Below are 13,002 nucleotides of genomic sequence, written 5' to 3'. Positions count from 1 at the left end.
TCGGAAGTGGACATAATCTCTACTTTATTATGGGGTTATAACAAAAAAACAAGTAAAATAGAAGTTAAGTTCGGTCGGGTCGAACTTTTAATATGCTCCACCATTTGGAAGGAACTTTCCGAAAACTAAAACTTAAATGAAAACCGTTACATGGGGACTATACGAAGACGTGGACCTGCGTACGAAATGTTTTGTAAATAATATAAATAATGTCGTTAAAATCATCAAAACACCGAATATCGGGAGGTACCGTTATATGGGGGCTATACGAAGACGTGTGACCTGCATACAAATATTTTTGTCATAGGCTGTAGTACCCATTACGAACTTCAAATACGAAATTTGAAACCATTCCGGTGAATAATGTTGCTGAAATCATCATAATACCGACTATCGGGGGGTACCGCTATATACAAAAACGTGGACCGGCATGGCCGATTTACGAACTTAACCTGCCGACTGGTAAACTATGCATGAATGCAAAATTTTAGCCTTCCATCTCAATTCGTTCGAAAGATAGAGTGATTACAACAGACAGTCGGACATACATACAGACAGACAGACGGTATAAAAAACCGTCATAATCCCCATAACTGCAATGGGGATTTTGTCCGAACACATTTTCACCCAAAACGAAATTGTACTAAATGTAGTACTAACCACCTCAGAAGCCTACCATCAGCAGGGACCCCAATACAAAATTTCAAGATTCCACCAGTTCCAAATTTAGTACAGTTCGCACACTTAGTACACATTTCCATAACCACCTTCATGTATCAAGCTTACTATCCCACCCTGAATATCATATCAAATGTCAAGTTTTAAGCTCTATCCGTTCACATAACATCATATGGTAGCATTTGAAAGTTTTGTACCAATTTAGATTTTTTCGTAAACTTAAAGTGCGAATTTCCAAATTGCACATCTATTCTGCACTCCTTCAGTGACTTTTATTCCAAATTTCAGAATTCTAGCTCATTCCGTTTGTCCAATACAAAGTATCAAGTTTTTTTGTACATTTTAGCATGTTTTTAGTACTTTTTGTACTTTTCACAGCTTTTTTGTATAAATTTCCAAAAACCCGACTTTTTCACAGAATTTCATTTTTTAAGCTCTATCCGTTCACATAACATCAAATCGTAGAATTTTGGAAGTTTTGTACCATTTTAGAACTTTTCGTAAACTTAAAGTGGGAATATCCAAATTTGGCACATTTATACTGTACTCCTTCAGTGACTCTCATTCAAAATTTAAGAATTCTAGCTCATTCCGTTTGTCCAATACAAAGTATTAAATTTTTCGTACATTTTAGTATTTTTTAGTACATTTAGTACTTTTCATAGTCTTTTTGTCTGAATTTCGAAAAACCCGGCCTTTTCACAGAATTTTATTTCTTTTCGTTCGGCGTTGATGCTTGATCAGTCAGTCAATTCACTACTCTTATATTGCTGCTTAGCTTTTAGCTCACAAATTTTCGAATCAACCTATTATTGATAAATGCGGCCTTATTTTGGCAAACAACTAACTCATAGAATAGTGACGTTGCATATGCACCCTGAATTTGTTGTGAATTCTATAATCCTTGTTTAAGCTCTTCAAAAATATTGTATAACATGTACCGAACACTTGCATTTGGCTTTGTCTGTTTTATTTTATTAGCTCACTCACAAACGTATGTACAGACATACAATTTTTTTCCTGACTCGAACAAAAACCAAGTACATTGTGTAACCCACGCTGGCTATGACAGATAGTTGGCAAATGAAACAACAACAACAGCAAAAAAACGAGGCTTAAGAACTCTAATGCTATGAGTATTTTATGCTATACTGCCCGACAAAAGGTGATTAGATTTAGTTTCCATAGATTTCATAGTATTTGGATAAGAATACACGGAATGCTTTGTTTATGTTGAAAAAATAGCTTATATAAAAATTATTATATTTTAATGAATTAATTGCAATAGCTGGCTAAATAAAACATATAATCCAAAAACGTTGCCAGCCAAAAAAAATATATAGAAAAAAAGCAAGTACATTATGCAAGTAGAACTAAAAACAGAAGACATATGTATCAGTATTTTGAAAGCCAACATTGGACTGTAACCATTATAGTTGTAGTTTTTGTTATCTACAGGTCGCAATTGTGAACCGATCCTCACGCAATTTCGCCTGGAGATGGGACTAGGGTCAGAATAGAAATTTTTGGAGACAATCGCAAAATACAGGGTGAGATAAAAAAAATTGCAACAAAGTCAAACGCCATAGTTTTTAATTTTTTTTTTTTTTTTTAAATTTTATCGAATGAAAACAAAAAATTTCGGAAATAACATCAAATTTTAGAATAAGTTTAGATTTGTTCAAATTGGTCACCTTTGGTACGAATTATGGCCTTCAAACGGCCAATGAAAGCGTCACACGCTGTCTAGAAATGAAGCGAGGAACCTCATTTTGTAACCATTCTTGGGTGGCGCATGCTGATTGCGATGGTGCTGAGTCCTGTTGAAATATCCAAGGTCTGCGGCCAAAATGTTTGCGTGCCCAAGGCTTTAATAAACTCTCCAGAATATTTCCCGGTTAATATTTGACATTTAATCTGATGCTACGGTCGATTTATACGAGCGGAGAGTGACCATCGGCTGTTATGGCGGCCCACATCATCACCATGGCCGGCGCTTGAGTTCTGGTGGCCAACCGAAGGTGCACATTTTCAGCAGACCTCTTTGGCAAGTAAACACGATAATTTTGTTTGTTTACAAACTGCTGGAAAACGAATGTTTTCTCATCGGAGAAAACCAAATTCGGCAGTTCAGCACTTTAGGTCAAGCGAAGCCACTCTTTAGCTACCTTGAAAAGAGGAAAATGTTTGTAAATGAACATTTTCAAATATACTACAGAATCGCCTGAGAGTAGCATAAATTATATATTTTTTGGAAATTCCACTTAGAACTGGAAATATACCATCAGAATCGGAGGTACCTCCAAAAACAATAGTTCATATGGACCGGCCATAGATACATTCTTGCAATTTAGAATGTGTATAAGAATTTGGTATAAAAAAAAAATTGCTGAATTATATTGAAATCGGTAAAAACTTTGGATAGAGCTCCCCTATATATTTTCGACCGATTTCGCTAATTTAATGTTAGCATTCAAAAACTACCTTAGATGGTGTAATCTACTCCGTTTCAAAGGTTTTTTTGTTTTGGATAATTCTTTATTGCTTTATATATAGATTTCTCAAATATGTACGCCTTCAATGACTAATTTCTCTAAAAGTCCCTAAAAATCGCACACACGCCATCTTTTAATGAAAATTTAAATGACCGTTTTCCATTAATACAGCGTCCAATTTCCACTTTTTAGGCTTGAGTCGTGGCCGAATTATTCGCGTAAATCATCGACAAAAAAATTAAATTTTTTAAGTCGCACGGTCTAGGCGCCCAATTCTGATCTCCAAAACGGAAATGACTGATGTAGCAAATGAATTGTTTTTCTGTCTGTATGATATGTGCCGCCGTCTTGTTGATACCACATGCACTCCACATTCATTTTCTCAATTCTAGGTAGGAAAAAACTGATTATTATTTCACGATACCGAACACCATTGACTGTTTACGCTTGACCTACCTCGCTCTAATAGTCTTTTGATTCCTTCAGCCCAAAAACCACACCATACTGTGACACATTGAGGATGCATTTGCTTCTCGTAAACTAATCGAAAATTGCCCTCACCCCAAAAGCTCTAATTCTGCCTATTGACGAAGGCATCAAAATTGAAATAAGCCTCATCACTTAAGATGATTTTATCGGCAAAATCAAAATGTTCATGTTGCTCCTTCAATACTTAATTAACAAACTCGCTTCGTTGTCCATTGTCAGCTTGCTTTTGTCAGCCTCAGTCAATTGAACTTTGTACGCATGAAGATGCAAAACTTTCGTCAAAATTCGCTGCATAGTAGATTTTTAGAAACCAATCTTTTGAGCTTGGCAAGATGGATGGAGTTTGAGTAGAGCTGGGATATATTCGGTCGATATAACAGGATGAAGGCAAGTTATTGGTACTACATCAGTTTGGGCAAATATGTCCATTAATCTCTTTATAGCTGACTCCTTTTGGAGCATGTTGTGACCCCAAATTGCGAACTGTAGCCGCAAAACTTTCACCATTTTGGTAAAAAAAAATCGGAATGAGAATGTGGTGTTCATTCGTATTGTGCTCCATTTTTACTAACCTCGAACCGTCTCCTAACAAACAAAAAATAAAAATGAGTTAAAAAAATGGAATTCGAACTCCGAATACAATCCACCATTTTGTGGAGGTTATATGAGGCTTATACGAGAACGTGGACCTGCATAGAAAATTTTCTGCCACAGACTATAGTACCCATAAAGAAATACAAATGCGAAACTTAAAGCAATTCCAATGAATAATGTCTCTTAAATCATCAAAATACCAAATATAGGGAGATACAGTCATATAGGGCCTATATGAAAACATGTCCTTCATAGGAAATTTTCTGTCATAGGGTGTACTACCCATTACGAACATCAAATACAAATATTTAAAACAATTTCTTTATATAATGTAGCTAAAACTATCAAAATACGGAATATAGGGAGGTACCGTTATATGGGTAATTCACCAAAACTTAGACCTATAACAACAGTCCTATGCAGGGATGTTTCCTACATAATGGGAACATACTCTGACAATTTCCAATAAATTTCGGTGAAATTGTGACTAAACCACTAAAAAAAAAACTTAAATCTGTCGATAAAGTTTTATGGACCTATACAGGGTGAGATAAATAAAAAACAAAGTCAAACACCATAATATTTTACCTTTTTTCTTAAAAATTTTATTGAATGAATGAAAAATATGTCGGTAATAGCATCAAGTTTTAGAAAAAGTTTAGATTTTTATTCAAACGGCCAATAAAACCATCACACGCTGCCAGAATGTTGCTCTCCAGTATTTTGGCCCATTCCCGGCGAAGCGCTTGCTTGAGGTGATCGACACTTTGGTATTTTTTAGTGCCAACCTTGCTTTCCAAAATACTCCAGACATAATAGTCCAACTGATTGGTATCGGGAGATTTATGGTGGTTCGCTGGAAATGAAGCGAGAAACCTTTTTTTGCTACCATTCTTGGGTGCCGCGTGTTGAGTGCGATGGAGCTGAGTCCTGTTGGAATGTCCAAGGTCTGCGGCCAAAATGTTTGCGTGCCCAAGGCTTTGGTACACCCTCCAGAATATTTTTGCGATAATATTCGGCATTTATTCTGATGCTACGGTCGATTAATACGAGCGGAAAGTGACCATCGGCTGTTATGGCGGCCCACATCATCACCATGGCCGGCGCTTGAGTTCTGGTGGCCAAACGAAGGTGCACATTTTCAGCTGACCTCTTTGGCAAGTAAATACGATAATTTTGTTTGTCTACAAACTGCTGGACAACGAATGCATTCTCATCAGAGAAAACCAAATTCGACAGTTCATCACTTTCGGCCAAGCAAAGCAACTCTTTTGCACTTTTGAGTCTATTTTCTTTCTGTTGCGGTGTAAGTTCTTGCACTTTTTGGAATTTCAATGGCTTTACCCCGAGCTCATTTTGTCAATATTTGCCGAATGGAATATTGCGATATGTTCAGCTCATGAGCCATTTTCGGCCACTGCGACGCGGGTTTCGATCAAGTCGCTTCTTTACTTTTCGAACCATTTCTGCTGATGTTACTGTTTTCTTCCGTCCACTTCCTTGACGTTCCACGGTAACGACCGATGGTACGAGACACAAAAGATTTATTCACATTTAAATGCTGAAGAGCTCTAACGATAGCTACTTGTGGTTTTCCTGCAAAATATAAAGAAATAACACTACCACGCTTGAATTCCATCACGAATAACTTTTTTTGCTGGAAAATTCTCACCAAAATGCTTTTGCATTTTGTAATTTTAACAGCCGTCGGACGTGTGGCTTACGAATGACAGAAGTCTGCAATTGGTTGCAGTTTTTTCATCTAATTATTCTAATTCTAATAATTGCACATCTCATTGTTCTCAAGGTGCATGGAGCTGTCCAATAGTTTTTATCCAATTTTAGCCCATTTGAAATAATATATTGTTTCTAAAGCTGATGTCACGTGCTGTGACGAATAGTATAATTTTGTCGGGTCCTTCAACTACTTCCCTCTTACTGGTATCCTTAAAAATTTCGGAGAACCAGAAAGAGAGTGAAAATTATTTATTTGTTGTCATTAACTGGAACATTGCTGTATATACCCTACACCACAAGGTGGTCAGGGTATTATGTCTCTGTGCATTTGTTTGTAACCGGCCAAAGGAAAGAGATAGACCCATAGTTCCTTTTGATGATCTGCATAGAATCACTTTCTGTGTTGATTTATGCATGTCAGTCCGTCTGTCCGTCCGTCTGTCCATGTATTTTTGTGAACAAAATGCAGGTCGCATTTATTATCCGATTGAGATGAAACTTTGCAAACAACATTTGTTTGGCCCAAGGACGAACCCTATTGAAACTGGAGATAATCGGTAAAAATTTAGATATAGCTCCTATATATATCTTCGTCCGATATGCATTTTATTGTGCACCAAACGTGTAATATCAGCCCGAATAGTATGGAATTTTGCACATACAACCAAATTAGGCCTGAAAATAAGTATGCCAAATTTGATCGAAATCGGTTCAGATATAGCTATAGCTCCTATATATATTGTTCATCCGATTTGTTATTTTTGTCCTTCGCAGCCGTAATATGCACTCTGTAACAACGATATTTGGGGAAATATATCAAATGCAGCTCAGAAATACCTTTGCTAAATTTTTTCGAGAACGGTTCAGATTTGGATATAGTTCCCATATATATCTTTATCTGATTTCAAATTAATTTTGCACCAAATGGGCAATACAAGTCCGAATTTAAAAGATACAAATGCTTTGGCATATTTAGTCCTTTGAATTTTAAATTATAATTATAATCATAGCGTGTATGATTGAATTCTCTAATAAAAACTTTTAATTATTAAGTAGAGCTCAACTAAATTAGCAAAGTGGTGTAGGGTATCATAAAATCGGCCCCGCCCGACTTTAGGACTTTCTTTACTGGTTTTATTTTGGCTTTTTGTTTTTTAAATTTAAGCAATTTTCATCATTTCCATTATTGGCTTTTCCACCACAATTCCTACCACCATATGTTTGCTGAATTTTTAAAGTGGAATACATGCTACGTTTCGCTGCGGTTGTATCTAGTACCATATATGATGTACTTACCCAGCATGGACACTGTGTGCGGTCAATTTTAGTTAGCCGGAAGACTTGACCACAGTCAGTTTGGATGTGTGTGCCAAAACGACTAGGTTATGTATGGATGTATGTGAATGGAGGAAAACAACAGGAACATATTAAAGTCAGGCTATTTGGTATAGAGTGGCACACAAAAAGTAATTCCATATTATTGGTTTAACGTTGACCAAAGTTTTCGTTTTCACCAAATGAACCACGTTAAAGTCGAAACAAATGGTCAACTGTAAACACAACAGCCATGACTTAAGAAACGTAAACATTTTTTGCATTTTTTTTAAATTATTTGTTTATTAATACAAACATTTAAGGAGTAAGGCCATAATTTAAACTGGAACTGGAATCATTTCCAATGATTTCTAATGGCTAGTTATTCCAATTTCCAAAGAAAATTTTCAATTAATTTTCAAAGAAAATATTTCGAGTCCACGTAAAAAAAATAATTTAATAGCGTTCGGCAAAATGTTTAATTGCGAAGACACAGATGCTTTCAATATTTAGAACGTCTGTAACCGTTGTCTTGAGTAAGAGTAGCTTATATCTTCTGAGAATTCTCAGTGGGGGAAAAATACGCAAAGTGGCAATACGTTCGGCCGAACTTTGAATACCCGCCAAGGAGGAATTTTAAAATGTAAAAAATATAAATCTTAAAATACCGAATACAGGGAGCTACCGTTACATTGGACCCTATAAGAATTCATGGGCCATTACCATAATCAAAAGCGAAATTTGAAACAATTCCGGTGAATAACGTCATTAAAATCATCAAAATTTCAAATATGGGGAGGCACCGTTATATGGGGGCTATACGAAGACCTGCACCTGCATAGGCAATTTTCTGCCATAGGATGTAGTACCCATTAGGAACTTCAAATACGAAATTTGAAACAATTCCGGTGAATAATGTCGCTAAAATCATAAGAATACAGGGAGGCACCTTATATGGGGGCTATACAAAGATGTGGTTTGAGCAATTTTCTGTCAGAGGCTGTAGCACTTTTAGAAATTTTTGCATTTCCGGTAAAAAGTGTGACACAAATCATCAAAATACCGAATATCTGGAAGAAACAGTTACATGGGCCACTATACCAAATCTCGGACATGTATTGATAGTTCTATGCAAGGATGTTTCTTACATAATGGGAACTCATAATGACAATTTTCAGCAAATTCGGGTAAAAAAATGTGACTAAAACATCCAAAAACGAAAAATGTGGCTGTGCAGTTATGTGTGGGCTATACCAAAAGACCTAACACATATCTAACCTACTTTATTTCGTTCGGTAGCTAGAATGACAAACGGACAGACAGTAGCTATAAAATTTTATCATTAAGAATATTTATATCAAGAATATATATACTTTGAACGGTCTAAAATCTGTGTTTCGAGATGTTACATACGGAATAAGAAACTTAGTATACCCTCCATGCGATAGTGCAGGGTATAAAAATACAGCCCTGAAATCTGCAAAAAACCCCATTAAAACTATTGTGTACAAGTTGTGTTAACAGCCCATGGTTTATATAAGTACTTATATATATCGAAATTTAGCGACCAAAAAATAACTCTTTGTGCCATATGACCTTGTTATATCCCCAGGCTATAGAGAGTATTTATCATTTGAGACGATCAAAAAGTGCCTTATCGAAATAACGGTTTTAGATCCTATGTCTCTTTGGACCAAATCCGTTTCAGGACATGTGGAGACGATTTGGTCAAAGTTGGCATATCGTAATATTATTTTTGTCAAACTTAGATCGAGTTCGGAGAGGGGCAAAATCGGCCCACATCTCCCCCAAAAGGGGTCAAAATTTTGAATAGTCATGAAGCTCCTAAAACGCGAAATGAACATCCGATTCCGTTGAAATTCGTCACAAGATCTGTTTTGAAGATGGTAGATATTTCTATCAACACCATTTATTATGTGAAGATGGTAAATATCGGCACACTCCTCCTGGTACCTCTCCTACAAATGATCAACATTTTTAATAGCCAAACCGATCATAAAACGCGAACTAAGAATCCAATTTTCTTAGAATTCCACACATCCTAATATTTCTACTAAAGATGGACTATATAGGGCAAATCCTTCTGGTACCCCCACACAACGGGTCAAAATTTGGAATAACCCAAACTCTCATAAAATGCAAAATAAGCATCCGATTTATATAAACTTCACAAATTGCAATATTTCCACTAACACAATATCTGGTGTGAAGATGGAATATATAGGGTTACTCCTTGTGGTAAAAGGTCAACATTTTGAATAATTTTATATCATGCGAAACACATCAGCGATTTTTTTCGAACTTGGTTTATATAAATATATTTCCCAACCAGATATCTGACGAATATGAATTTTTATACCCTCCACTACAGTATGGAGGTCATTCCATTTGTAACACCTCGGAATACTCATGTTAGACCCAATAAAGTATACAGGGTGAGCTGAAAAAACTCCAACCAACTTCAGACGGCTGTCATTTCTAAGCCAATCGTCCGACAGCTGTTAAAATTATTCCATTATTATTATTATTATTATTATTATTATTCTCATTAAATTTTTTATATGCGTACAAAAGCATTTTGATGAGAACCTTCCAGAAAAAGTTATTTGTGATGGAATTCAAGCGTGATAGTGTGATTTCTTTATATTTGGCTGGAAAACCACAAGTGACTATCGTAGCACATAGCACTCCAGCATTTTAGTGTGAATAAATCGTTTGTGACTCGGACCATCGCTCGTTACCGTAATACTGGTAGCGTTGCCCGACGTCAAGGAAGTGAACGGAAGAAAACAGCAAAATCAGCAGATATGATTCGAAAAGTAAACAAGCGACTTGATTGAAACCCACGTCGCAGTGGCCGAAAAATGGCAAGCGAGCTGAAGATATCGCAATATTCTATTCGGCAAATATTAAAACATGAGCTCGGGGTAAAGCCATTGAAATTCCAAAAAGTACTATAAGTTACACTGCAACAGAAAGAAAATAGTCTCAAAGAGCTAAAGAGTTGCTTCGCTTTGACGAAAGTGGTGAACTGCTCAATTTGGTTTTCTCTGATGAGAACGCATTCGTTGTCCAGCAGTTTGCCAAAGAGGTCGGCGGAAAATGTGCACCTTCGGTTGGCCACCAGAACTCAAGCGCCGGCCATGGTGATGGTGTGGGCCGCCATAACAGCCGATGGTCGCTCTCCGCTCGAATTAATCGACCGTGGCATCAGAATAAATGCCGAATATTATCGCGAACATATTCTGGAGGGTGTATTAAAGCCTTGGACACGCAAATATTTTGACCGCATACCTTGGACTTTCCAACAGGACTCAGCACCATCGCTGAGTGCCCAAGAATTGTTACAAAATGAGGTTCCTCGCTTCATTTCCTGCCCACAATGGTCGCCAAAATCTCCGGATACCAATCCGTTGGACTATTGTGTCTGGACTATCTTGGAAAGCAAGGTTGGCACTAAAAAATACCAAAGTGTCGATCACCTCATGCAAGCGCTTCGCCGGGAATGGGCCAAAATACTGCAGAGCAACATTCGGGCAGCGTGTGACGGTTTCAATGTCCGTTTGAAAGCAATAATTCGTGCAAAAGGTGACCAATTCGAACAAATCTAAACTTATTCTAAAATTTGATTTGATTTCCGACATTTTTCCTTTCATTCAATAAAATTTAAAAAAGATGTAAAAATTATGGCGTTTGACTTTGTTGCAGTTTTTTTATCTCATCCTGTATATGTTTGTTAAAATATTAGGTTGCTAATCCACTTTGTAGTGAGTATTTTTGCTGGGATGCTGATGAAAACAAATTCTCCACCATTTCAAATCCATTATTTCCCTGCCATCATTCCAATGGTAAATTAAAGTAATTTTTCAATGTAAAATTCCTTACAAGTTTCAATGATTTGCTCCATACCTTTGTTTGTTCATTTGAAATGGGGTTTCATGAATAAAATTCAAAGTTTAACCGACATTCGGTGGTTGTAGATGGGTTACAATTAGCAACATTTTACGTTTTTTTTGTCATTTTACATTTTGCCACTCTCTGATTTAAATGTAAACTCTTTCAACGAAATCCGCTACAGCGTGTGTAGTTCGTAAATGTGCTGGTGGGTAAACAGGCAAACTTGAAAACTCCCAAGTGAGTGCTTTGTGTAGATGTCTGCGTGCATGTGTGTGTGTGTTCCAGTGAAAGCGACAACATCATCTGAAGCCGACCCAAAGCCCCGCATGCCATCCACGTTATATCAGTGAATATAATTTCATTTAAACAGTTAAACGCGCTCTGCAAATACCACAATAATGCCAGCAGTAGCAAACGTTGCTGGCATGAAATGAAATAAGCACTCGGATACGATGCTGTGCTGTAGCCAGCCCCGCAAGTAGGTAGGCGACCACACAACGCACCAAAAACAAACAGACCAAGAAAAAAAAGAACGGCAATCTTGAAAGTGGAACAGCATAGATCCACAATGACAATACCCCAAACAAAAAGGAACAAAACAGAATAAATTAGAGCGAGAAGAAAACGATTAAGCGTCGTACAACATGGCATTAAAAGTGTTCCTGGATTTTCTAGGACAAGTGATGGAATTTCATTATTGCGGTCTTGTGGTTTTCACGCTCGAATCATTGCGAATTATTTTCGTTGGGCTTAAGTTCAATTTAAAATCTACCAGAAAATATGTGAAAGTATTTTTTTCGTCCGTTCGTTCGTTCTTTTTTGTGGTAATAAATTGTTGTATAGCTACGAGGCAGATGAATTTAAATATTGAAGGAAATGAGAAACACACACACACACATGTAGTGGTAAACTACTAAACTAAATTCTGGGAATTTAAAGAGAAATCTCAATTTTGAATCCAGAATTCTACGATATTTGCAATGTTCTGACTTTCGAAATCTTAAAAATTTTACAGGAGGGAGTAAATGGAAGTGCTTTCACGTGATACAATAATGGTTCGTTTGTATGAGTTCAAAGCAATTCGAATAACATCCAACTATTTTCTTCAATATTTGAAACAATCATACTCGGGAAATCTCTGTAGAGTGATGTGAAAGTAAAGTTTTTTTGAGAATATAAACAAATTTTAATATCCGATAATGATCGTCGATGCCGGCCGAAGTATTGGAAATAAAATGTTGAAACAAAATTATTGATATTTATTCGCCAAATTAAATATAAAAGAAAAAAAATCATTCGAAAATAATTCGGTGACGTTTGGTTTATTTCAGTACATGTAAGGAACCATGACATCAGCTGCAAAATAGTTTATCTTCAGAGGGCATATTCAAAAATGCAACTCCATAGCAGAGTCTCATTGTATTACTTTTTATAGATTTAAAAACAATTTGCGGCGAATTCGGAAAAAAATGCTATAAGAAAATGGCTTGCTATGCTTCGCCAACCCCTCTTGCTTTTATATGCCTTTAAATAAATAAAAAAAAAATAATTAAAAAACTTATTGTAATGCCTTAGGATATACAATACTTTTTATATCCTCCACAATAGTATGGAGAGTATACTGAGTTTGCCATTACGTTTGTAACACCTCGAAATATGCATTTTAGACCCCACAAAGTATATATATTCTTGATCAGCATAAAATTCCATGTCGATTTAGCGATGTTCGTCCCCATATAACTGTACCTTCAAATAATCGGTATTTTGATGGTTTGTG

At 36.4% G+C, this 13,002-nt stretch overlaps 1 protein-coding gene across 1 annotated transcript in view; it reads right to left on the bottom strand.

The window, feature by feature from the left end:
• The window catches only part of LOC101898725 (uncharacterized), a 296,976-nt gene that overhangs the window by 91,222 nt on the left and 192,752 nt on the right, over window positions 1-13,002 (bottom strand). The window lies entirely within an intron of this gene.

The sequence above is a fragment of the Musca domestica genome, unplaced genomic scaffold (assembly GCF_030504385.1).
Source record: "Musca domestica strain aabys unplaced genomic scaffold, Musca_domestica.polishedcontigs.V.1.1 66, whole genome shotgun sequence".
NCBI classification, from domain to species: Eukaryota; Metazoa; Arthropoda; class Insecta; order Diptera; family Muscidae; genus Musca; species Musca domestica.
Note: the sequence above shows the minus strand (reverse complement) of the source record. Positions and strands in the feature narration are given on the sequence as shown.